General features: G+C 41.5%; 1 long non-coding RNA gene and 1 pseudogene across 1 annotated transcript in view; one reads left to right on the forward strand and one right to left on the reverse strand.

Annotated features, from left to right (window-relative positions):
• Positions 1–358: 358 nt before the first annotated feature.
• LOC136794526 (uncharacterized) overlaps positions 359–26946 on the reverse strand; it is a 278261-nt gene continuing 251673 nt past the window's right edge. The window contains exon 4 of the long non-coding RNA XR_010841472.1: positions 359–450. This is a non-coding gene — a long non-coding RNA (uncharacterized lncRNA). The remainder of the gene's footprint in view (positions 451–26946) is intronic.
• Positions 26360–26789, forward strand: LOC131760076 (small nuclear ribonucleoprotein Sm D3 pseudogene; annotated as a pseudogene).

Genomic DNA, 26946 nt, shown 5'->3' on the forward strand with positions numbered 1-26946 from the left:
ACTTGTGAAGGCATTATTTTGATTTAATGTATCCACTCTAATTCAATGCCATTTTAAAATGCATTTCTATTTTTATGCATTTCTAATTTGTATGCATCTTCTAATTCCTCTTTGCATTCCCTGTCTCCCATACTTCATTTTTGCCCAGTCCTTTCTTCTATGTCCAGTATAGGTCTCTCTGTTCTCAAGGTGTGTTAATAGACCTAGAAGAAGATCACTTCTATAACCAGGGCTTGAGAAAGAAGTGATGAGCCTCAGAATCCTAGATCTTGAGCATGCAGATCATTGAGTCTGTGTAGACCTCGAAAGCTGTGAAGGGGCAGCTTCACAGGTAGCACAAGCTAGCAACCAAGCCAGGATTAGAGCTGAGATTCTCTCCTTCCCATCCAGGTTTTCTACTCCACTCAAAGTTCCTGCTGGCTCTGTGTAGATCCCAGGTCTGACGTGAGTCTAGAAAGTCCATTTAGACAATTCTTTTTAAATTAGGGCTTACCCAGACCAACCAGGTTTCCAGGCTGACATCCATTGTAATGGGGGACGTTCCATCATACTCATAAATTAACCACATTTTAACCTCATTTGCCATGTGCTTCCTTGTAAAATTAAAAAAGAAAGGGCCAAGATATTTACTCTGACCCTCATAACATAAGTGGTCTTTTCCAGCAACATAAACTGAGATGGTCTTACAAGTTTTTAAGGACCAGGCATCAGCGTATCCCACTGAACATATATAAGCACATTTACCCTTTGAAGCTACCTGGACCCATTTGAATATGACACAAACACTACTTTAAGCCAAGCATAATTATATTTAACTCATACTGAGATCCAGGTGGTGGAAAGGCTGTAATCAATGGTTTCCTAACCTTGTAACTGTTTCGGTGTCCCTGCCTCCTCTTTCCATGACACTCTTTTCCTTTGGGATGTGTGACATGGTGTACTTTTCAGAAGGCACTAAAGAGAGGAAATGGAGTTTAAACATTTTGAAACAGCACACTTGCCTTCACTGTAGGATCCTGCCTCTCTTAAAATCAAGGAATTCCTTCCAGTCAATTTAGGATATAAACATCCATTTAGTACACGGAGAAATGGGAACTACTGTTCTTCAAGTTTTAGTAAGTGTCAAATGTGCTACATTCTTCATAAACCTTTTTTTTTTCTTTTAATCTGCACAATATTTCTGGTGGGCAGGTATGGTTGCCTGCATTTTAATAATAAAAAATTAAAGCTAAGAGAGATTTAAAGACCTTTTGATTGAGGCTACTCAGAGAATGAATGGTTTAGGTAAGATTTAATCCAGGTCTCTGACACCAAAAACAGCTATTATTATGAATGTTCTTATTTATGTTTTCTTATGGAATATGTGTGAAAATTTCATGGTGTGTCTGTGTGTAGACATGGAGCAGCTGGGTCATGAAGAGCGTACATCTTCAGCATCATGAGACATTCCAAATTGCTCTGCATACTGACTGTACTTATTTATAGTCTTTCCGGCAGTGTTTAAGAATTCTTGTTACTCCGTATTCTTGCCAACATTTGGAGTGATCAAAATTAAAAATTTTTTTCTGGCACCGCTTGGTACTTCATTGCAGTTTTAAGTTTATATTTTCTTGATTACAATGACATTGATTGTCTTTTAGATGTTTATTATTGCTTATTCAGGTTTTCTTTGTGAACTACCTGTTGATAATTTTTCCACGTCCTCTGTTTCAAAATTGTGTTTTCTATTTCTAGTTGATTTGTAAGAATTCATATATATGTACATATATCATGAAATATGCATACATATACTTATATACCCACACATATATACTCACTCACAAACATATATGTTCTTTTCTTAATCTTCAACTTTCTTTTTTTAATTTTAATTTTTTTATTGAAGTGTAGTTGATTTACAATGTTGTATTAGTTTCAGGTGTAAGGCACAGTGATTCAGTCATATATCGATATCTATTTCTCTCTCTCTCTCTCTCTCTCTCTCTCTCTCTCTCTATATATATATATATATATATATATTGTTTTTCAGATTCTTTTCCCTTATAGGTCATTACAGAATATTGAGTAGAGTTCCCTATACTATACAGTAGGTCCTTGTTGTTTATCTATTTTATATATAGTAGTGTTTATATGTTAATCCCAAACTCCTAATTTATCCCTCTCACCTTCCCTTTCCCCTTTGGTAACCATAAGTTTGTTTTCTATGTCTGTGGGTCTATATATACTCACATATATACTTACTCACAAACACATATTCTTTTTTTTTTGTGTGTGTGCTAGGCGGGCCTCTCACTGTTGTGGCCTTTCCCGTTGCGGAGCACAGGCTCCGGACGCGCAGGCTCAGCGGCCATGGCTCACGGGCCCAGCCGCTCCGCGGCATGTGGGATCTTCCCGGACCGGGGCACGAACCCGTGTCCCCCGCATCAGCAGGCGGATTCTCAACCACTGCGCCACCAGGGAAGCCCATATTCTTAGTTCTAATCCTTCTGTGATTATATAAATTTCAAATATCTTCTCCAATTCTGTAACTGGACTTCTTACTTTTTCAATGATGGCCTAAAAATAACAAGCTTTATTGAAGTATAATTTGTATACCACAAAATTGGCTCATCATAAATGTACAGATTGATGTGTTTTAGTAAATTTACGATTAGACAACTATTGCTACAATCCAATTTTAAGGCATTTTCATCACCCCCAAGAGTTACCTTTTGCCCATTTTCAGTCAGTCTTGCCTCCCAGTCCCAGCTCCAGGCAACTGCTGATTTGCATTGAGTCACTAGTTTGCCTTTTTCTAAAGATGTCATATAAATGGAAGTATATGATATATGGTTTTCTTGTGTCTGGATTTTTTCATCTAGTATACTGTTTTAGAAGTTCACTCATGATGTTGCATGTAACAGTAGTTTTTTTTTTTTATTGCTGGATAATATTCCATTGTATGGATATACCACATTTTGTTCATCTACCCATCATTTGTATTGTTCCCAGCTTTCATTATGAATAATGTTATGAAAATGTGTGTACAAATTTTTGGGTCAATATATATTTTGATGTCTTTTGGGTAGATATTCAGAGTGGAATTGCTGACTTGTATGTTAATTCTATGTTTAACTTTTTAAGAAACTGACAAACTATTTTACAAAATGTTCAGAGTGTTTTTCATCCTCGCCAGCAGTGTATGTATTTTTTAAATGGGCAAATGATTTGAATAGACACTGCACTAAGGAAGACATGTAAATGACTAATAGAAACATGAAAGGATGCCCAGCATTATTAGTCAATAAAGAAATGTAAATTCAAAGCACAGTGACATCACACTAATACCCACTAGAATGTCTATAATCAAGAAGATTAACAATGTCAAGTGTTGGTGGGGATGTGGAGAAACTGTTTCCCCTAAGATGTATAGTCATTAAGGTATCTGCTAAAATTTTTTATTCTTAATTTTATTCGGACTTCCTAGAGGTCCCCCCTATGTCTGCATAGCTTAGTGGCCAGCCCATAGGTGGCCAGGGATTATGCTTGATTAGGAAAGGCTTTTACCCTGTGCTGTTTGATATGTGTGTGAACTGAGAAATGATTTACACTTGTGACCAGTTCTCAGGTTTCCCTTGGCATTTATCTCCAGACTCTCTTGGGTCTCCCTTGCTAACATGTCATAGTTTTGCAGTCACTCATGTATGTGTGGGAAGTTAATTTCAGCTCTTCTATGGCTGTCTGATTTCCGGATCTCTCCATTAAGTTTGTGACTGGTCTATCCCTCACCACAACTAAGGTTGCAATCTTGGACAAACAAGCTGCTGTGGGTTTTCCCCATTTTTTCCCTCAGAATTCAGCTGCCTCCCTCTGGCAGCAAAGCTGCTGGTTTTGCAGCTAGCCCAGCCTGGGAAAAACTAAAATTCTTACCAACTAAGCTGCGTTGGTAAGAAATAGGAGCAGCTCCAAGTGAGAAGACCACACATCCCTGCTGTTCACACCCAAAGATCTAGCAGATTTCAAGAATAAGTGCTTTCCAATTCATTATCTGCCTTGAAGTGATTGATTTTGAGAATTTTGTCCAGTGTTATACTTATTTTTGAAGAACTACTTCTTCATACTGCCATAACCCCAAATCCCTCCAATTATGTCTTTCAAAGCACAGAATATTTTAATTGTAATATAATCAGATTAATCAATCTTTTCCTTCATGGATTTTGTACTTTGAGTATTTAAGGAATTCTTTCCCATTACAAAGTCACAAATATATTCTACAACTCTTCCAAAATGTTTAATTGGTTTATATTTTTGTTTTCATTTTAAATGGCTTTTAATGTGTGTGGAACGGGGTAGAAATTTTTTTTTTTCATACAGTTCATAGTTCTTCTAGCACCATTTATTGAATAGCCTATTCTCTCCCCGCTGATTGGCATTGTTTTCTCTATTATATATGAAGTTTCTTCATATACACAAATCTGTTTTTGAACACTAAAACCTGTTTTTATTTTATTTTTTTCAATTTGTCCATCTCTTTTCCAATCCCACAATGCTAGTATTGAAATCTGGGCAAGTCTTTTTCAAGAGTGTCTTAGGCTTTTCTTGGCCCTTTGCTCTTCATACAGTTGTGGAATTTGGCTTCTCAAGTTCCATGAACATTCTGTTAGGACTTTGATTAGAATTTTTTGAATGTATAGATTAATTTGGGAATAATAGACATGTTTAAGTTATTGAGTAGTCTTATCCATGAACTTGGTACATCTTTCTATTTGTTTAGGTCTTTTCAATATTTTTTCAATAATATTTTATCATTTTATCCTTAAAGATTTTGTACATTTTCTGTGAGATTATTTGGTACTTTATATTGGGTCTTGTAAATGGTACTTGTAAAATTACATTTTTTATTATTTTTTGTTTAATTTATAAGGGAATGCAATTAATTTTTGTATATTTATACTATATCCAACAATCTTATTGAATGTTTTTATTAAATCTACTATTTTTTTCTGTAGATTCATTTGTTTTATTGTTCCATATAGGAAATCATATTAACTCTAAGTATGAACAGTTTTGTTTTCCTTTTCAATTCTTATACCTGCTATTTCCTTGGCTTTTCTTACTGTCCTTCTTAGAACCTCTATTATAAATTTATAAGTGTCAATAGTGGGAATTTCAGCATCTTTCCTATGAAACTTTTAACATTTGATTGTTAAAAATTATGTTTGAGGGAAGTTTGGGGGTAGATGTAAAAAGTTCTCTTCTTAGTTTGCTAAGATTTTCCTCCTTAAATTACAAGTGAGTGTTGAATTTTATCAAGTTTTAATATTTTTCCTGTGGGTCTATGGGTACTAGCATATTATTTTTCTCTTTTAGTCTGGTAGTGTAAAATTTATATTAATCAAATTTCTAATGTTAAGCAGTATATGAATTCCTGGCATAAACCCAATTTGTCAAAAAGTCCTTTTGATTCATTGCTTGATTTTCTTTGCTAATAGTTTAATATTGTCTTATCTATGTTTATAAGTGAGTTAGGTCTATACTTCTTTTCATGAAACTGCCTATTTCAACTTTTAGAATAGTAACATAAGTGCTACTGACTACTAGTCCTCTTCAAGACCTCTATTAGTGTTGAAGCAATGGAAATGAGTCATATGCAGAAGTTAGTGAGAAGGAAAAAGGGAAGGATTTAGTGAATATTTAGATTCAGGAAGCAAGAACTTGAATGAGTGCTACCACAAGCTCAAGGATGAAAGTGAGAAATAAGAATTGTTTAAGTAAACACGATGATAAAGAAAAAGTTAAGTTCTATTCAGATATGAGTTTGGGATATTGAGGTAGCTAGTGACACTATCCAGCAGGCAATTAGGAGTTTTATAAATTGAGATGTTGTGGCTAGAGATACTGTTGTGGGAGCCATTTGCACATAAACTATGTAAGTGGATGATATCATCATTTGAGATGAGTATGCAGGGAAGAGGGTAAAGGATGGAACCTTGAAGGATACCACAGTGAAAGGATGGGGGAGGAAGGGAGAGAGGAGCTGTGAAGTTGCAGTTTTCTGAGCCAGGGCTCAAAATGAAAAACAATAGCAGGTGGAGTCTTATACCTCCTCACTTAGTTCACACACTTGAGACAAGGGGACCATTGCCTTTCTCAAAAGATTTTTGGAGGAAACATTCTTAAAAACACTGCTTCCCTAAGCCCAGAAAAGTAGATCTCATCCTCTAGATCAAAGGTAGTCACACACATTCTATCATCCAGTGGCCTCCAGCTTATTTGCCTTTAAATCTCATGAAATTATTAACCCAGTCTCATGGAAAGTCAATTTAATTATGACCTTGAACTCAGACAGCCAAACATAGGTTATCTACTTTTTACCACAAATATCCCATAGGTTATGAGATTTCCTAGCCTTATCCTAAATATAGTTGATAGTATAGTCTATGTTGTCTTCTTTAACATCAATGTATCATTGATATACATCAGTTAGCTAATATAGGCACATAGAATTTCAAAGAGGGATGAGAAAAGCATCTGTCTCATTCCACAAGAACACTCAGGACCAGTAAGTAAAATGCAGTGACTTGACCCAGGTCACTTGATTAGTTAGAGGCGGAGCTTAGGCAAGAGCCCAGATCTCCTGACTTGAAGCCTGTATGATCCAGAGCCTTACAAGTATCAACACATGAATCGCTCTTGCCTATAACAAAACTTTTTGGTTTTGAACTAGTAATCTGTTCATTTTATTGATGGCTGTTTCCTTAGTTATGAGCTGTTAGTTTATACAAATGATATTTGCTGGTGCCTACAAATGCACTGTGATTGGGTCCAATTTTTTTTTAAGTTGCTTTTTTTCATGTTTAAACATACTGTTTGGATATATTGAGGGCGCATAATGGAGACAGTTGAATAAGTATGCCATTAGTTTGCAAACAGAAATGTCAACTGGGGCAAGATCCATTAATTTGTTGATAAGTGATTCACTGGGTGAGTCCTACAGCATATTTATCAACTCTCTTTAATTTATCCTTTCTGAAGCACAAACTGAGTTCTTAAAGATACATCAACTAACATTTGTACAGCTCATTGTATTTACCAAACTGGAAGCTCTTAATATCTGATATTCTTTTATTCAACAAGTATTTAGTGAGTGCCTCCTATGTGCTAGGCCCTAGGGATAGAATAGTGGGCAAGACACACAAAGAGGTCCTGCCCTCATGGAACATATATTCTAGCAGTGGGGAGGCAGACAATCAACATGCAAATAAATAAATGGTATTTTTTCAGAGAGTGACAAGAGCAATGAGATAGAGAGTGACCAGAGGAGATGTGGCCAGGAAGGGCCTGTGTTGCAGGTCAGATTTTTGGGGAAGACAACTCAGGTGGTGATGAGCATACAGAGAGTTTACTGTGGAACTCTTTTGGGATCAATATCCATGGGGGAGTTATAGGAAGCAGGATTGGGAAGAGAAAAAAGTTGGGCTGTCACGTAGTCACAGCAAAGCCTCAACCTCCAAAGCCACAGGGCACTTTGGAGCTGGGATAGCCCTGCAGGGTATTCTGAGTTGGGGGAGGGATGGACTTGAGACCTTCTTATTGGCCAGTATGGTACATGGCCTGCCTTGGATGGGGGAGAGTGAGATCTTGGATGAGGTGGACTGCTGAGGTTTATCTGTGAAGGGGCCCAGCTGTGAGTGGTCAGTGGCCAACTGTCTCAGCAGCTAGGGGGATGATGCATCAATCCTGAAAGAGGCGGGTTATCTGAGCATCCACTATTGCTCCTCTGATCAGGGAACATTTGAGCTGAGACCTGGATGATATGATCGCGTTTCCTGCTGGGGTCATTATCCCCGCTTTGCATCCCCATTTACCTCTCGGAAACTCAGAGAGGTAAAGTAACTTGCTCCAAGTCACATAGCTATAAGAAGCAATCATTTGTGTCTCCTAGCCCAGGGCTGCTTCTAGTGTGATCTGCTTTTATGTTATTCCATTTATGCCTCTACTTGTGAAAGTGCCAATGGCACATATTTCTATAAACAGTTTAATAAAGGATTTGGGTACACTGCCAACAGAATATAAGTTAAGGCTCTGTGTATTTCACTTTAAAGTATAATTACAGGGCAAGTCCATAAGGCCATGTTTGCCTTTTTTCAGATAAGTGATTAGATAGCTTTCTACAAAATAGATGTTTAGAATTTAAGTTTGCAAACAATACGCTGACAACTTAGTTAAAAGAAAAACAAGTGGAACAAATATCACTAGACGTTACTTGTTCCAAAAGTCAAAAGGCTAACCACAGCCATGCCAAACATCTGCAAATATTTTCAGGCTTCTAATCCCTGATCTTTCTTTAGTTTCAGGTATGAGTGGAGAGAACTGGGGTGCTATGGCTCTTATTGCCAACGGCTCAAAATTTGTTCCTTGCCTGACTTTCAACCTTTGACCCATTTGGCTGATCTCCATTCCATGGTGGGTTTTGGTCAGGCAATGTCTTACATGTCACGTTCCTTTGCAGATTTCGAAGTGCTTTTGCATAAGTTTTTTCCCTTCAAAACTACTGGGAGGTGTGGACCTTTATTCCTCTTTCATTGACACCCTGAGGTCCTGAGAAGTTAAGTGACAGAGGTACATCAGTTGAACTCAAGTCCTTTGTTACCAGATTACATGTTCTTTCCATTACTTCTCTGCCCATAGAGCTCTGAGGTGGGGTAGGAGTGGGCATGTAAGAGAATAAAGAACACATAGGCATGAAGAAAAGAGAACAGATTATTGTTTTTAAGTATCTGGGCAAGTCACGTAACTTCCTTAGGTCTCAGTTTTCTCATTGGAGAAGCGACAGAGCTGAATTAGATTGCTTTCTAGGACTTTTCTCAACTTTAAACCCCTCTGGCGTTAAAGAAACAGAAAAGGAAAAAAAGAAGAAATCAAAACAATGAGACATCAATAGCAACAAAGAACAACCATGCTGCCCCACGTCAGTAGCCATCATTACAACTATATAGTGACTCTTTCTTTGGAATTTTCTCCAATGACTGAATGCCTCTGTTTTGAATAGTCCACTGCCCAGGTAGCTGCTGGTTTCCTGGTACCAGTATTACTGTTTTACACATAATGATGAACAGACTGAAGAGATCAAATTAAATCCATTTCCACTTCAGGATGGGAAATCTGTTCAGAACAATCAAGGGAGTTTGGAGCACTAAGCATGGGTTTTCAATTGCCATCAAATGGTAAATTGCTTAATGTCAATTGGCATTAAGTGGACCGATTTGTACCCAATTAATATACTGCGGTTGGAAAGGAAGAAAACAATTTCATTTAGCTAGATTGTTTTTCTCTGGGTTCTTCCTGCATGAACTCTGAGCATTTTGTGGTCATTCTCTTTTATTCCATCAATCCTCTACCCCTTGTGGGCCCCATCCTCCCTTATTGGGAAGGGCAGGCTTGGAGAAGCTCAACTTTAACTTCTTGCATGCCCCGGAGTCTCATTTAGGGAATGGCTACTGCAGGGTCCCTAAGGAAACACAACGTTAGTGGTGGAAAAGAGTTAAGTCAGCTTTCAGAAGCATTTCATTTCTAACTAGAGCTCAGTTTTGGCACTGGACAAAGCTGGCTTACTAGCTCTTAGGCTGAATTACTGGGTCAACCCACTCCCTGAATTTGCCTGGAAGACTCCTGTTGGAGAATCCAAGGGATCAAAGTCACGCTGGGGCGACAAAGCAGATGCATGAAGCCTCAGTGTCTCTGCAAGATCTGAAACCCCCCCTGGCATTGACACACTACCACAGAGGAAACACAGGTCACTGGATCGTGGCCAGCCGAAATGCTGGTACACAGCAGCTCAGCTAAATCCATGCTCCAGAGACTCCTCAAATGAGAGAAAGCCATGTGAAACCCACATGGCCCAATCTGAGCTGGATGAGGGAAGATAGTAGTCTCATTTTCACATCCATAGATTTTATGCTCCCTTTGGTAGGTAATTTACATTTATATAGACTCTTTCAAACTCTGGGTTGTAAAATGGCTTTGCTGGTTTATATGTATAGGGCACCACTTTGTATCAGCTCTTTGCTCTGTAGATGTAACAAAACCTGACCATCTGTATTTAAATAAAATCACGTGGCTCAGTTTTAACTTGGTCATTTTAAGCCATTAGCATACTTGAGTCCCCCTGAGTGTTTTTTTTTTTTTTTAAGGGTACATAAATGCGGTGCATGATGCTACTGGAGAAACCCTTTAGTCTGATTCCATTTTGATGCCAGGTGGCTCTATAGCTGCATGTCCTCCATGATTTATGTATGAAGATAGAGTTGTGATGTGGCTGATAAAAATACAGGTGAGGACTCCTTCTCTCCTTCAGCCTAAATGCAGGATGTATTTTCCACTCCTTCCCATGCATTTGCCCACATAAATACCCGGGGAGAAAAAGGGTGGATATGGAAATCACTGTGTGAATTGTTAAGCTCCATAATGGTGTTGATGCCTATTGTTGTTTTGGAAAGAGGCAGCTTCTCGTGGTAGAAAGATTTCTGCATCTGGCCTCAGAAGGGCAAGGCTTGAGCCAAATCACTGCAAGTTAGGAACAGTGAGATCTTAGTCATGTCACTAAACTTCAGTTTCCAAATCTGAACTGGAGGTGTGCATACCGACTCGGATTGCTTAAGACAGTTGTTGAGGAACGACGGACATCTGTCTGGGGCATCTGACATCAGTGACCGCCAGGGTCAATTTGGCTGTTTGGCTGGGCTGAGGTCCCTGTCTCTCTCTCAGTTGGAGAGAATGGCCTTTCCAAATAGCGGAGGACTATTCTTCAGTTACAGTTATTCGAATAGATGGAGGACCCCTAAATAGGATTGTTGTGAGGATGGAACATGATTGTGTATACAGAAGACCCTTGTTTCCACTAAGAGGCCATATGAATACATACGTATACCCATGCAGGAACTTGCTGGAGTTTTGTTTTCCCTAGATGGAATTCCCAGAATCACTAGAGGCATCTTGCTACTGAATCTAAGATGCTGTCTCTCTCCAAAGCTTAAGGATCTCTGGAAACATCAACTGTTGCTTATCACAGTCTCTCTTGTACTAGAGTTATTCATATGTGTGCTGTCGTATCTCTTAGATCAGAGTTTCTCAGTCTTGACACTATTAACATTTTACATCAGATAATTCTTGAGATTAGAGGCTGTCTGAGTGCTATAGGACGTTTAGCAGCATTTCTGGCCTCTACATATTAGATGCCAGTAACATCCTCCCTTGGTAGTGACAATCAAAATTGTCTCCAGACACCACCAAATGCCCCCTGGGGGGCAAAACGGCCCCAGGTTGAGAACCACTGACTTAGATTGTGAGCTCCATGGAAGCAAATTCTATTCTTTTTTTAAAGTTGTATCCTTGCACAAATCAGCATAGTATCTAGCTCTAGCCGGTGCTCAATGAAAAGTAATTGGGTGAAATTAAACTAAACAGCTAGTTTCACCTTGGTACAAGGGCCACTTCTCGCCAACTTTCGAGCCTCTGTTAAAGAGGCCAAATTGAAAAGCAGACAAAGCATGTTGTAGCTGTTAAGTACACCTGGCTCAATGGGGAAACCCCTGTCAGCAAAGAATGTAAGTTCGCTGCATCCCTTGATGCAGATTTAGAAGAGGTGATTGACCCTATCCAAGATGGTTGCCAGGTGCCCAAGCACAGTGGGATCCAGGGAGCTGGGGATGCGTTTACACCTACCCATTTCATGTCCCCCTTCTTCCTTTTCTCCATCCACCTTGCCAGAGATTTGCTCACAACACAATTTTCCAATTGGCTTTGGGTTCTTGACCTTAGGAAGTTGTCATTGTGCTGGTGGCCATACCCAATTGTGCACGCAGATCCAGGCAGGAAGAGAAGGGAAAGGGATATGTGCACCTTAGTCATTCCAGATAATAAGGGGCTGCTGATTTGGGGCTTTGCAGAGAGGCTATGCCTTCTGTGATTTTAGTGAGTAGATGGAGTCGCAGTTCCTAGAGGTTCTAAACCACAGGCACGTCCTCTGAGTGGGCCGAGCCAGCCTTCGGAGCATCTCCCCACCATGTGAGTAAAGTTCCCGGTGGTTCTTCAGCTAAAGCAGAAGTGTTTGCTTTCTTCAAGCTATCATATCTTTCTCTACTCCTTTCACAGTGAAATGCCTTGAAAGAGTGATCAATACTTGTTGCTCCCAGTCCCTCGGACCCATTCTCTCTTGAACGCGCTGTAGTCAGCGTTTCATCCCCATCACTTGACAAAATTGCACTTGCCAAGGTCACTGTGACCTACCAGCTGCTAAATGCATAGTCAGTTTGCATCCCCATCCCACTTGATCTATCCCACATAACCCAGATGATCATCCATCTTCTTTGAAATTCTTTCTTCACTTGGCTCTCAGGACACCACACTCTCTTGGTTCCCTCCTCCCTCCCAAGGCCATACCTTCTCTATGATCACTGCTGGCTCTGCCTCATCTTCTCCCCCCACTCCTGGGCTCCATTCTCTAAACCTCTCATCCTCCCCCTCCTCCTCTCCCTTCCCTTTCCATCTTGCCCTTCCTTTCCTTCCCCTCCCCTCTTTTCTCTTTTATGTACTTCTATGCACATGGCTTTAAATACTGCTATGGACTGAACTGTGTCCCCCTCAAATTTATATATTGAATGCCTAACCTTTAATGTGATGGTATTTGGAGATGGAGCTTTTGGAAGGTGATTAAGTTTAGAAGAGGTCATGAGGGTGGGACTCCCATGATGGAATTAGTGCCCTTATAAGAACAGACACCAGAGAACTTGTTTCTTCTCTCTCCCTTGTCCAGTGAGGACACAGAGATAAGGTGATGTCTACAAGCCATGGAGACAGCCCTAACCAGGGAACTGAATTGCCTGGCACCTTGATCTTGGACTTCCCAGCCTCCAGAACTGAGAGAGATAAATTTCTGTTGTTTAAGCCACCCAGTTTGTGGCATTTCATTATAGCAGCCCAAGCAAACTAATACAAATACTATTTGAGGGCAACTCATATATTTATATATCCAGCTTGAATGTCTTTCCTGAACCCCAATCTTATGTATCTAATTGCCTATTCAACATCTCTCTTGGATGACGAATAGGTATCCCCAAATTAACATATACCAAGCTGAACTCCCTCACCCCAAAACCTACTCTCGCAATCTACTCCATCTCAGTAAATGGCAACTCTCTTCTTCCAATTGATGAGGCTAAGATCCTTGGAGTTTTTCTCTCAGACTTCATATCCAGTCCTTCAGCAAAGCCTATAGCTTACCTTTGAATATATATCCAGGACCCAATCGCTTCTTACCATCCTCACCATTCACAAACTAGTCCAAGCCACCAGCATCCTGGATTATTGCTGTAGCCTCCTAACTGGCTCCAATGTCTCCAGACTGCTTAATGCTCCTGTCATCTCGCGGTCTGTTTCCACATAGAAGCTAGAGTGATGCTTTTAAAATGCAGGTGAGATCATGTCACATTTCAGTTCCACCTCCTCCAAAAGCATCCATCTTAGGGTAAAATCCAAATCTTACTGTATCCTAACTTCCTACATCTGGTCCACTCCTCTTGCCCTGAGCTCATCTCTTGCCATTTGTCCCAACCTCATCCCTGTTCAGTTTTCTCTGCTACCCTGTCTTCCTTGTTATTCTCTTCCTCAAGCAACCAAGTATTCTCCTGCCTCAGAGCCTCTGCCCATGCTGTTCCTTTTACTCGGAATACTTTCCCCTCACACACTTGCATGGATCACTTAATTATCTCCTTCAAGTCAAATAGTCATCTCCAAACAACCTTCCCTGACCATCCATCTTTCCTAAATACTAATCTCCCCATCACTTTTATTATCACCACCCTGATGTATTTGTATCACTCAACCATATTTCTTATTTGTTTGCTTTCTTATCCTATTTCCTATTCTAGAATATAACCTGCATGAGTTTAAGAATCTTGCCTTGTTCCTCTGTTGCAACCCTAAAACTTTAACGACTCATAGCTCATAGTTATACTCAGTAACATTTGATGAATGAATCGATATCTATGACTGTAAAGAGCCAACCTGACAGCGTGGCCTTCGTCCACAATATCCTGAAAGATTACAGCTCATGATGCTTCTTTATCAAAGTAAATCATCTGAACTTCCAAATGAGATTGCATATGCCATTGCTTCTCTTTCCAATGTAAAATGTGTTTTTATTTTTCAGTTGAAAATGAGAGATGTAAGTTTGGTGAACATTTGCCTCTCTAGCATTCCGCTCATGTGTGAATGCACCAAGGTGTCCTTTTATTATGTTCAGTTTAATTCTGCAAACATTTATGGCTCCCGCCCACATGCCAGGCTCTGTGCTGGAGACAGGAATGCAGTTTGCTTATACATGATGCTGCCCGCAAGATGCTCACAGCCATATAAGGATACGGAATACAGAGCATCATCTATGCTTTCAAAATTTTAAATCCTGATGAATAGTTCCATGTGTCTATTCCTATCAAGAGGTGTAAGCCAAACGAGAATATTTATGCCCTCAGGCAGATTATATGTCAAACTTCCTCTAAAGGACAGTGCCAGAACTAGATAGATTCATGTGGTTCAAAGAGCACAGCATTGATAAATACCTTAAGAGAGTTGAAAACAAAGAGTTGTGAGAGTTGGGAAATGGGAACAATCCCATATTTTAGGGGGATATTATGGATGGTTTATGAAGGAGACCACAGCTGAGATGGCAGGTAGGGAAGCAGGGCAGTGAGAGCTAGGAGAGAAGATGTACAGGAGCACAGGTGTGTGAGTGGGAAACTCCGTCTCTTTCTAGAAATGGTCATGGCCAGCTGTGGCTAGAGCATGGAGCAGAACAGGGAAGTCGTTGGAAATGGGGATTGAGAGGAAACCCAGATCATGTTTGGTAATATTATTTTTTCCCCAAAAGTAACAGAATTGATAAACAGGAGCCCCACTGTTTTTGTGACGAATAGCAACAATTATATTCTAAATCTGATACTTCTCATTTGCTATGTGATGCCCATACAAAGGGTTTTGGAATCTTCAGAGAGGATTAACTTACTCATAGCAACTTTTTGGTATATTTCCATGTTTCTTTCAACCTTTGAAAATTGATAATCCATGCAGCATCTATAAAGATTCTCTGTTTGCCACGAACAGAACAACCTGTTACTCTCCCTTGATGGATAAGAATTTACTGGAAGTGCCTGTTCATGACCATGATGGAATTTCCCCCATTCTTTCACTTTTCCCATAAAGCCCACATCTGCTGACCTCCAGGGATTGATAAAAGGTCTCTCTCATTAGCTCAAGCAGCTCAAGCTCTGTCTGAACAGGATTCCAGTAAGGATGTCTACACAATGAATAACAGTCTGTTTTTCCGAATAACATGGACCCTAACACTAAGAGAAGCACTGATTTTAGTAGTCAGACACATGCTATATACCAAGAATGATTACAAACCATTATAGCCTCAAACACACCATTACGACAAGAATTCAGAGATCTGGTCTATGGACAAAAATACAGCTGACATCTACCTGTTCTCACAGTCCATTTTAATACAGTTTTATCAGTTTAACACAGTTTTTTGGGTCACAAAGCAAAGATCAGGAAAGGATTCACAGATTCAAAGCATTTCAGAACTGGAGATATAACAGGTTATTTGGTTCAATTGTCCTAGTTTCTAAATGTGGAAACTGAGGGGCAGAAGAAGTTACAGCTTAACAAAGGTCAGTTAAAGGCAGAGCTTGAACTTGAACTTGGGACTGCAATTCTTTCCACAAGGAAAGGTAACCATTTCTCAGTGACCTTCAGTGGGAGAATCTCCTACTGGCTGGGCTCTGGATGTCATGCCCTTTAAGGGCCTCTGTAGCTCTTACCCTGTACTTTTGGGGTATGCCTTCCCTGCCTTAGTAGGTCTGGGCATTAGGTAGGTGCGGTAGCATCAGCTTGGCCCCTAGGCTACAGGTGAGCTCTGCGTGTGCAAGGGAGCTTGTCTGTCTGTATTCTGCATTTTGACACACTGCCTGGTGCCTCAGAGGAGCTCAATGAATCTTAGTTTCCTTCCTCTCTACTGCGGAATCTACTTGTTCGATTGAATTGATGCGGTTGGGGAAGAGGGTGGGTATTTGATGGAGGGAGGTCACAGTGACCATGGAATTCGCCATGTGGGAGGTTGGAGAAAAAAGAAACAGAAGGAGGGCATGGGAGACCAAAGGCAAAGAAAGACAATGGGTGGGGAAAGAGTCAGGAAAAGATTACATTTAAGAGCACAAAACTGGTTCCCATTTAGATGCAACCATGAGTCCTGAGTGTGTCACATGTGTTCAACCAGTGCAAGTGATTATGCAAATTAATTAAAAAGAGGGAGGAAAGAGGAGGACTGGGGACCGTGCATCCACGTGGAAATGCTCCCCAAGATCCCATCAGTTTTGGAGAAGGATATGGACTCCATTTGTGCTGCTGCCATGAGAAGCATTAGCCCTGAGCAGTCACAAGAAGGCAGTTTTCACTGCAGAACCAGATGGGGTCTTGTCAGCCACATGGTGAGGTGGGGTTAAGTCCCATGATGTGAGCTCGGCAAGCATCTGGGGGACTCCATTTGCTACTGTTCACCTCTTTTCCTGTTGACCTCTCAAAAGTTCTAATTCCACCATCAAACAAGCCAGAGCCTTGGGACAGCCCAAATGCCCCGCTTGCCCCCCGCAGGGCTCAGGCTGAGTCAGGAAGCAGAGGGGCTCTGGGTGGTGGGACTTCCCTCCTCAGCTGGTGCTCAGAGGGAGGAGGACAGCAGGTTGTCTTGGATACGAGCTGGTGGGGCTGCAGCAGCAGCTTCTGCTGGGGTTTTGTCCCTGCTTCCCAAGCAGGCCCAATGGAATAGCCTGGACGAGTTGGGGCTGGGACCCAGACACCAGGGACGCTTGGGGAGTGAGCCCTTCACAGCACCTGGCATCACGCCAGCCCAGAGAGCCTGCTGTGCACAGGAAATATTGAACATTCTGAGTCTTAAAGAGGGAACCTGGAACAGTTCCAAGATTACACTTAATACATCTGCTGGGAGCTACAGAGAGGGGAGACAGGGGAATCTGCAAAAATAACCCTTGCAGGGCCGGGAGGGCCCAGAGCATCAGCACGACACATGTAATGAGTAAGAATAAAGATCACCCCTTACCTCAGGTAGCGTGTACAGTTTCCAAAACTCATTCATACACATGGTCTCTTTGTTCTTCCTTATGGTACTGGGAGGTAGGCAGGGAATGTTATTTTAGATAAGTTACTAGATTATGCATTTGTATGCTTCCTACAGCACTTAACCTAGCAGGTTGTCCAGCAAACGGCAAGTAAATAAATGGATGGATGAGGGGAGAAACTTGCATTTTGCAGGTGAGAAACTGACCCAGAATAGGTAAATTCATTGGAATGCTTTCAAAATGGGGCATTTACTACAAGCGAGGCATCGTGCTAGAACCTGGGAAGACATGGTCCCCTCACTTGAAGAGCTCACCGTCTAGAGGGGGAGATGGCCGGAAACAAATAACTAATAAGTGACTATGCAATCTGATAAGTATCTATTTAGGTGATTGCAAAAGGCGCTGGGAGACAGAAAAGAGACTGACTCCAAGTAAGAGGATGCCAGAGCTTTGCCGGATGTAGCAGGGATTAGCGCTGAGGCGGCTCTCCAGGTGTTCAGAATCATCATTTCTTGTACATTTCCCCTGATCAGGAAAGTCTCTCCTGCGCCTCTCACCCCCACGTCCACCCTTGACTGGTTGCCAATTCATTCCTAAATTTCTACCATCATCTGGACTTTATCTTTTGGCTGTATTAGTGGTTGAAATTAAAGTATTTCATGGGAAGGACATTTATGTGTATTAGGGATCAGAGTGTAGGCTTCTCTGGAGCTGGAGGGGGAATACTGAGGTGAGGGGCATGAGCTCTGAGCTGTCTGGGGGTTTGTGTGGGATAAGACGGTGATTAGGGAGAGGGAAATAAGAAGAGACCAAGTGATTGGGGACGGCTGAAAAGAAGCATTGCCTACGCAGTTTCACTTTCCTCCCTCTAGCACATCCCTACGTCAATATAAATACACCATATGCATATGCAGGCATGCTGATATACCCACGTATGTATGTATATGTACCCATGTGCGCACGTGTGCACATGCACACACCGACAGAGTCTTTAAATCTGTCACCAAAATGGGATGCAAAGCGCTTCTTACCCTGACCAATTCTGTCATGATGTTTGCCTGATATTTGTGAACACAGGGCTGCATGTAGCTTGACAGCTGTGGGTTTCAAATTTTATTAAACTTCTGCCTTGTTCACAGTCTGATTTCTTTAAGGCCTTATCTAATTGCCTTGGGCCACGGGGCCTACCACCTTGGTCATGTGCAAACATATAAATTTCACCATGTAATTGAGGGCAAGTGATAAACTAATGTATAATAAATAGTGAAGGATTTTGATGATCTGCGTCCTGGTGGAAGAAGAAAGGCTCATAAAAACAATGATTACACAATCCATGCTTGCATTATTTACAAGGTACATGCATACTCTCCTTTCTACGAGTGCTGGTGGGCATTTGGATCTAATCACCAGAAATCCAAGCATTTCCAAATGCCTAGATGTGTGCTGACATATAGCCCAAACATCTGGGTTGTTGACTGAGAAACGTGATTGTCAGCAGACCAGTGAGTGCCAGGGGCCCACAGCCTGCGTGTAAGTCACCTCTTCCAGGAAGGTGTCTGTGATTCTTCTGTCTGATTCAGCTGGCCCTCCTTCAAGTCTCCGGCATGCCGTGCACGTGAATTTACCTGTCCACCTATCCCCACAAAGATGGGAGCACTTTGCGGGAAGATTTTCCTCCCAGATATTTGTTGAATGAATGAAGTACTTACCATGCACATCTCCACCCGTGAATCTAACTCAGTGCCTTGCACTGAGAAAAGAAACACAATAAATATTGAATGAACATCTATGTTTGTGAGTAGAGAGATTCAGATCAGCTGCGTTGCATTACACCGTTTTTTGTTTAAATGTCTCAAAGCCCGAGAAGTCATTTTTACACTGCTTCCCCAGCCCCAGGGAGAAAACAGATAAAAATAATGAAGAAATTGAAGCACGCGGAGAAGGGATATGAATTCCCCATGTTCACTTGGGGGATGAGGCACGGAGTCCAGGGTTTGGATTTCACTTCCCCTCTCTCACTTTTTCCCTCCTGCAAACGTGCCTCCCTCGGCCTTTCTCTCGCTGACATTAGAAGTCAGCCGAGTATTTATATATTCCAGGGCCTCTCTATGTAAATCCACATTCCATAAATCCCAAAGCTTTTCTTCTATTTCAGAGCAAGAGGCTGAACAAGATACATGCATTTTTTTTTTTTTTTTGTAACCAGCAAATGGCTTTCTTATCGATCTGCCTCTTCTGAAGGCACTTCTGCCTTCTGTAGATTTCAGGAGGAGTCTGTCTCTCCATCCCTCCCTCTCTCTCTCTCTCTCTCCCCCTCCAACAAGTCCCTTCCTTAAGTTCCGAGAGACTAATTATTTCCTCTCCACCCTCTCTCTCTTCCCGAAGGTTTATCTGATTTCGGCTCTGTTCAGAAACCACCGGTTTCTCCAGAGTCTTGTATTTCCTGCCCGCCGCGGCCAGCATTCTACGGCGCTAATCAGATTTTGCTGTTTTCCTTCACACTGAGCCCCTTCCCCAACCATTCTGCCCTCCTGACACTTATCCTCCCACCCTCACCTTCATGGTGCATGGGCCTATTAAATGGTGTCCAGTCCAATTTCTGGCACCCAATAAATCTAAATTTTCAAGTTTGGGAAGCCAGGCTCACCCACTGGCACCTAGATAAATGAGTCCTCCATGAGAAACCTATACCAGTCATTACTCAAGACTCCTGAAACCCCAACACGGGGTTTCAGGCCGGAGAAAGTCAAGTCCTTTCCTGCCTCACCCTCCGAGAAAGAAAATACTCCACAGCGCAGAGCCTCGTCTTCCTCTGCATCTCCTGTCCCTCCACGCGGATGCTCAAAGCGGATCCCAGCCTGCCACTCCCAGCACGCAGCCGCTCCCACGTCACCCGTCAGGTTACGCCGTGGGCTCAGCGGCTTTGAAATGAGACTTAGTATCCGGCACACGCGCCTGCACTGCTCGGTTCTCCAAGGCTCCGAGCCTGGAGATGAACAAAGAGGCTACGTGCAACGTTTCATTGTTTGCAACAAGCGCAACCAAGGAGGGCTTCTCTCCCCTAGCCCGCCCTGTGGTGAATCTCTCTCGTGTGTGTGTGTGTGAGAGAGAGAGAGAGAGAGAGAGAGAGAGAGAGAGAGAGAGAGAAATGGTCATCTGCGATCTGCTCCTGGGTGAATCTCTCGTGTGTGTGTGTGTGTGTGTGTGTGTGTGTGTGTGTGTGTGTGTGTGTGTGTGTGAGATGGTGATCTGCGATCTGCTCCTGGGAAGTTGGGGACTATTTGTATTATTTGTTATTTTGACTTGTGAAATTACCCCCTTTCATTCTTGCAGCCTTCTGCCTCTGCACAATAAAAATTAATTACAATGAATTAGAACCTTTATAAACCACCCTTAACAGTACCAAGGATTGGAGACAGCCCTTCCTCTGACCCCTCACTGGTCTACAGCTCAACACCTGATCAGGCCATAGCAATTCTAAAAGGCAAAAGTCTCTAAAATAGAGTATCTGCTTTTGGCTTCTATGGACTAAACTGAGAACTGATAGGATACTGGGATGCTTAGTGTTATGTATCAGCTTGGCTGGGCTAGAGTACCCAGTTATTTAATCAAGCACTGATCCAGGTGTTGACCCGACGGGTATTTTGTCAATGTGGTTACCAGCTACAGTTGATTAACTAGATTGCCATGGACAACGTGGGTGGGCCTCATCCAATCAGCTGAAGGTCTTAAGAAAAAAAACTGAAGTTTCCTGGAGGAGAAAAAGAATTCTGCCTCGAGGCTGCAGCATCAACTTCTGCCCGAGTTTCTAGACTGTTGGCCTGCCCTATATATAATTCCTTGAAATAAATTTATCTGATCTATGTCTATATATATCATCTATATCTCTACTTATGTATTTTTGATTCTGCTTCTCTGGAGAACACTGACTGATACAGGTATTTAGAAATCTTATGTGAATTCGAATTGTTCATTGTGTAACTTCTGGAAGGAAGACTGCTCTTCTTCATTCCTGAACATGAAGGCCTGTGCTGTGTACACAGTAGGGGCTTAATAAGTGTTCACTGAAGTGACTGGAAACCCAGAGAAGCCCCATAATGCTTTTCTCAACTTCCACTGCCCCACTTTCAAGTGGAAACATTTGCTCCCTCCCATCCATACGGGACTCATCAGCCCTACTTTGGAGACCAGCTCCTCTCAGGATCTTCCTGTAATGTTGTCAAATGCTGGCGCCTCCCTCACTCTGCCTTTACCACCTATCACGTGAACCACATCTTCCCCAAAGGCGTCACTGCGCAGGGGCCAGGCTTGTAACTTACTCTTGCTTCCTCGGTGCTTGTGTGTGGGATTCTCTAGGTTTACGCAGTTGTGCTTTTCTTTGCCTGGCATCTTAAGATGATGATGTCCCTTTCGCGTTAGCTGGTGGGCCTTCCGGGGGAATTCTAGGCTCCGATGTCGTGGAACATTTATGGTCTTTGGAATCAGCCAGAACTAGTTTGAGACCTGGTTTTCATAGAAGCTTTGAGAACTTGATGAAGTCATATAACTTTTGTTGTTGTTGTTATTTTTATTTCATTTTTATGTATATTGGGGTATAGTTGATTAAGAATGCTGTGTTCGTTTCAGGTGTACACCAAAGTGATTCAGTTACACATATACATATATCCATTCTTTTTGAGCTTCTTTTCCCATATAGGTTATTACAGAATATTGAGTAGAGCTCCCTGTACTATACAGTAGGTCCTCGTTGATCATCTATTTTATGTACAGTAGTGTGTATATGTTAATCCCAAGTCATATAACTTTTATGAGCCTTCCTTATTAGTAAGGTGGGGGTAAAATGGCTCAGAAAAACATGTGAGAGATAAATAAAGCAAATAGTTATCAATTTTTTTTTTAACCTCAGTAGTTAAACACTCATGTTTCCGCTGGTGAAAGTCTCTGTGGAACTGCAAAATATAAAGCAGATAAGCTAAGAATGACTCTGGTTGGCCCTACAGAACCCCTCCTACTTGTGCACTAGGACTCCTATCCTCTACCCTATTCAAGGATGTGCCCTGAGCAGTTTCCCCTCTGTCCCCCATGTCAACATGTAACACTGCTCTACCGGATCATTCCTGTCACCTGAAAACATGGTGGAATAGTCCCTATCTTTGAGCCAAACCACCAACCCAAAGCATCTTCCTTCACCCCACACCCCCTATAGTTACTACCCCATTCCTGTCTTCTTCACTACAGCAAAACCCACTGACAGAGTTGTGTATACATTCTGGCTCCATCATTTCCCCTCCAGTTCTTTCTTGAACTCCCTCCAGGTGGGTGTTTGTTCCCATGACTCCTCTATGGCTCTAGTCAAGGTCACAAAAGAATTTCGCGTTGCCAGAAGTTAAAGATGATTCTCAGGCACTATCTATTTTTATGGTATGTTGAAATTTCTTTTTAAAAATTTATTTTTTTAAATTGAAGTGTAGTTGATTTACAGTGTTTTATGTGTATAGCAAACTGATTCAGTCATATATATATGTATGTATATATATATACATAATATACATATTATGTATACATACATATTACATACACATAAATACATATTATATATACATAATATACATATATATACATATATAATGTATATATATATATATATATATATATACATTCTTTTTCAGATTCTTTTCCATTGTAGGTTTTTACAAGATATTGAATGTAGTTCCCTGTGATATACAGTAGGTCCTTGTTGTTTATTTTACATACAGTAGTGTGTATCTGTTCATCCCATATTCCCAATTCATCCCCCCATTTCCCCTTTGGTAACCGTAAGTTTGTTTTCTATGTCTGTGAGTCTGTTTTGTAGTTAAGTTCATTTGTATCATTTTTTTAGATTCCACATATAAGTGATATCAGATGGTATTTGTCTGACTTACTTCACTTAGTATAATAATCTCTAGGTTCATCCATGTTGCTGCAAATGGTATTATTTCATTCTTTTTTATGGCTGAGTAATATGTGTGTACACACACACACACACACACACATATATGTGTATATAGACACCACATCTTTTTTATCCATTCATCTGTCAATGGACATTCAGGTTGCTTTCATGTTTTGGCTATTATAAATAGCACTGCTATGAACATTGGGGTGCATGTATCTTTCTGAACTAGAGTTTACCCTGGATATATGTCTCAGGCACCATCTTGCTTGGTCTACTGTAAGCAACCTTAGCTACAGTTGATCACTTGAAGCACTTTCTTCACTAGTCTCTGGGGTACCACTCCCTCTGGGTTCTCCCCACTTCCCCACTTCACCAGCAGTTCCTCCTCAATCTTTTTTTTTTTTTTTTTTGGTACGGTTCCTTCTCCTCCTCATGACCTCAAAATCTTTGAGTGCCACAGGGCTCAGTTCTCAGTTTACACAAACTTAGGGGTGGGAAAGAGGGATTCATCTAATCCCATGATTTTAAATACCATTCATATACTGATAACTCCCCAGTTTCTATATCCATTTCGGCCCTCTCTTCTGAAAGCCAGACTCATATAGCCAATTGCTTCCCTAACAGCTCTGCTTGGATGTCTAACTGATGTCTCTAATTTATCACATTCCAAACCAAACTTCTCATTTTCCCCTGAAATCTGCTATTGTGAAGTTTTTCCTGTTTCAATAAATGACAATTACATGCTATAATTTTCTCTTCTCTAAAACCTTGAGATCATCTTTGACACATCATTTGTTATCACATCCTACCTCCAATTCAATGGCAAATGCTATCGACTCTTCTTTCAAAAATATACCCAATCTAACAACCACTTCTCACCATTCTATTGACACCCTAAGTTTAGTCCAGCTCACCATCCTCTTTCACGGGGGTTAACAGCCTCCTAACTGTCTCCTTACTTCCTCCTCCACTCAACTATAGTTTATTTTACACAAGATCCAGAGTGATCCTTTTAAAACAGTCATATCATATCTCTCTTCTACTCAGTATCTTCCAATAGCTTCCTATCTCACTCAAAGTAGAAGGCAAAGTACTATGAAGGGCCCAAGACCCTATACAATCTGTCTCCAGCAGATTAAGGTAGAAGCTTAGTTTCTACCAATTTCCTTATTCACCGCTGGGTATGATGATCTGACTTCAGTCATCATCTCCTTGTTATTCCCCAAACATGATGAAATATGCACCCACCTCAGGACCTTTGTAGATGCTGTTCTCTCCACTTGGACCATTTTTCTCCTGTGTATCCACATGAATTCCTACCTCCACCCCACCACCCAGATATCTAAGTGGATCATTCAGAGAAGAGACCTTCTCAGACATCTGAACCTGACCACACTGTATAAAAGGGAGCACCCTCCTTCACCTCCTTATACCCTCTTTACATGGATTTACTTTTTTACGGCACTTATCAATCTTGACGTATTATATATTCCTTTATTTACTTATTGTCTATTCCCATAAAAACAAGCTATGGCATCAGGAGCTTTGTCTCTGTTTACTGTTACATTTATTATACTGGCACTGAGTACAGTGCCCAGCAAGTGGCAGGTTCTCAGTAATTATTTGTTGAACAAGTGAATGAATGAAGTGAAATTGACAGGCCATGAGCCGCATTCACTGTAACCTCCACCGCCTGGCTGTGAACCCATCCTCTGGAGCCTCAGAGATGGTCTCATCCCTAGAGAGCTCTCCTGTCCCCTCCTCTCAGGTCTTTGCTATTTCACAGTAAGCATCTCTGGTTCTTTCCACAGTTGTTTAAAAAAGATGGCACCTCCAAGTATCTTCACACTCCAGGATGCAGTTTGTCTGGATTTAGGGATCTGGACACTTGAAATAAGTTAGTTGTTTTCTGACTATTTTCTCATCCACCTTGGGCTTCAGTTCCACTGTAGCGATGTTGGTTCTACCTGCTCATGCCTGAAGACAAGTCTCCTTGTTCTGCTTAAAGATTGGATGAATTAGGGATGTGAATGATGTAAGTGTCCTTTGATTAGAAGGAGGTAGCTAATAACGCGAACCTGTAGAAACAGTTTATCACCCATGAAGCACTGTATAGCCTATGCACATGATGGATGCAGAATTATTTCCTAAAAACCCTATTTAAAACTTAATGTGGATGATAGTCAGTGGCAGAAGAGAGCACATGCAAATGGAGTAGAGTTCAATGAAGGGGTTATTTACAAAGGCACGGGAAGGATGAAGGAAAGCCAGCCAGAGGTGCTGAAGCAATCAGGGGCAAGCCCAAGCTGGGAAGTGTAACCAGCCTGGCCTAAGAGTCAAGGGGAAAGGCCATTCCTACTCTTGGGGAGAGGAGCTAGCTTTAGGAGAGGCTGCCTGAGGTGAAGCAGGGAGAGTCAGCGGAATGAACATGCCACCTAACTCACTGCTGCCCTCCCATCAATGGCTAGTGCTATCCTTTTCAGTTCCCAAGTAGACACAAGGTAGCCAGGAGCCATTGATGTAGCCCACGGAGGCCAGCCTCCAGGGGCCCAGAGAAGGCTGCAGAGGGATGGAGGGGGGATCTGAAGGAACCAATGGGGAAGATCCAGCAGGGTTTGCTTAGTAATAAACAGCTCTTGAAAAGTGAGGGCTTTCCCAAATGCTTTTCTGTTGTGTCTGAAATATTTAATGATATGTATATATCAATTGTTTTGATGTTGAAGCTTTTCTTTTTTTCATTTTTGGTGGTGGTGGTGGTGGTGGTGGGATAATAGATTTGCCCCTTTGTTTTGCTTTTCTCTATTAAAATTTTATACATACAGTTCTTTAAAAAGTATTATGGGACTGTATGATTCCATTTGGATGAATGGCTAACCCAGTGTATGGAGATAGAAGTGAGAATAGTGGTTACCTCTGGGGAGGCTGTGGGTATTGACTGAGAAGGGGAACAAGAGAACATTTCTAGGAAACGTGGATCTTATATGGGCATCTATTTAGGTAAAAATTCACTGAGCTGTACCCTTAAGTTTTATTTTTTTATTGAATATCGTTGATTTATAATATCATATTAGTTTCAAGTGTACAACACAGTGATTCAATATTTTCATAGATTATACTCCATTTAAAGTGAGTGCAAAATAATGTCTAGGCAGGACCCGCCATTCACTCGCCTCACACCCTCACAGTCGCAAGAGTCACCTCTGCACCAGAAAGGAGGAGGAGACCAGAGCCGAACTCTCTTCCTGCTGAAATGTCTATCGGCATGCGATTAAAGTCCTACATGAGGCTGAGTGAGGGTCACATCGTGACAGGGGAGACGATCACTGGTGAGGTGTATGGAGGAAAGCTCATTGAAGCTGAGGACAACATGAACTGCCAGATGGCCAACATCACAGTCACATACAGAGATGGCCGAGTGGCACAGCTGGAGCAGGGGTACATCCATGGCAGCAAGATCTGCTTTCTGATTTTACCCGACATGACATGCTGAAAAACCCACCCATGTTAAAGAGCATGAAAAATAAACCCAAGGCTCAGGGCTGGTCGGGGAAATGCTGCTATTCTGAAGGCCCAAGAGGCCGCAAGAGGGAGAGGATGTGGAAACATCTTCCAGAAGCGAAGATAAATTTATCTGTTGGACAGAACTTTGCCCTTATTTTTTTCTTTTAGGTTATCTGGGTCATGGGGTACATGCGTAGGTATATATCCTAGGTTATGTTTGACATCTTTTTCTTTAGATCTGGGTCAGTGTTAAACTAAATAAATATGGTGGGTTTTTTCTTCTTGAGAATTAAAAAAAAAGTCTATATTTCCCTGTCCTGTACAATATATCCTTGT

Source organism: Kogia breviceps, chromosome 7 (genome assembly GCF_026419965.1).
Source record: "Kogia breviceps isolate mKogBre1 chromosome 7, mKogBre1 haplotype 1, whole genome shotgun sequence".
NCBI lineage: Eukaryota > Metazoa > Chordata > Mammalia > Artiodactyla > Physeteridae > Kogia > Kogia breviceps.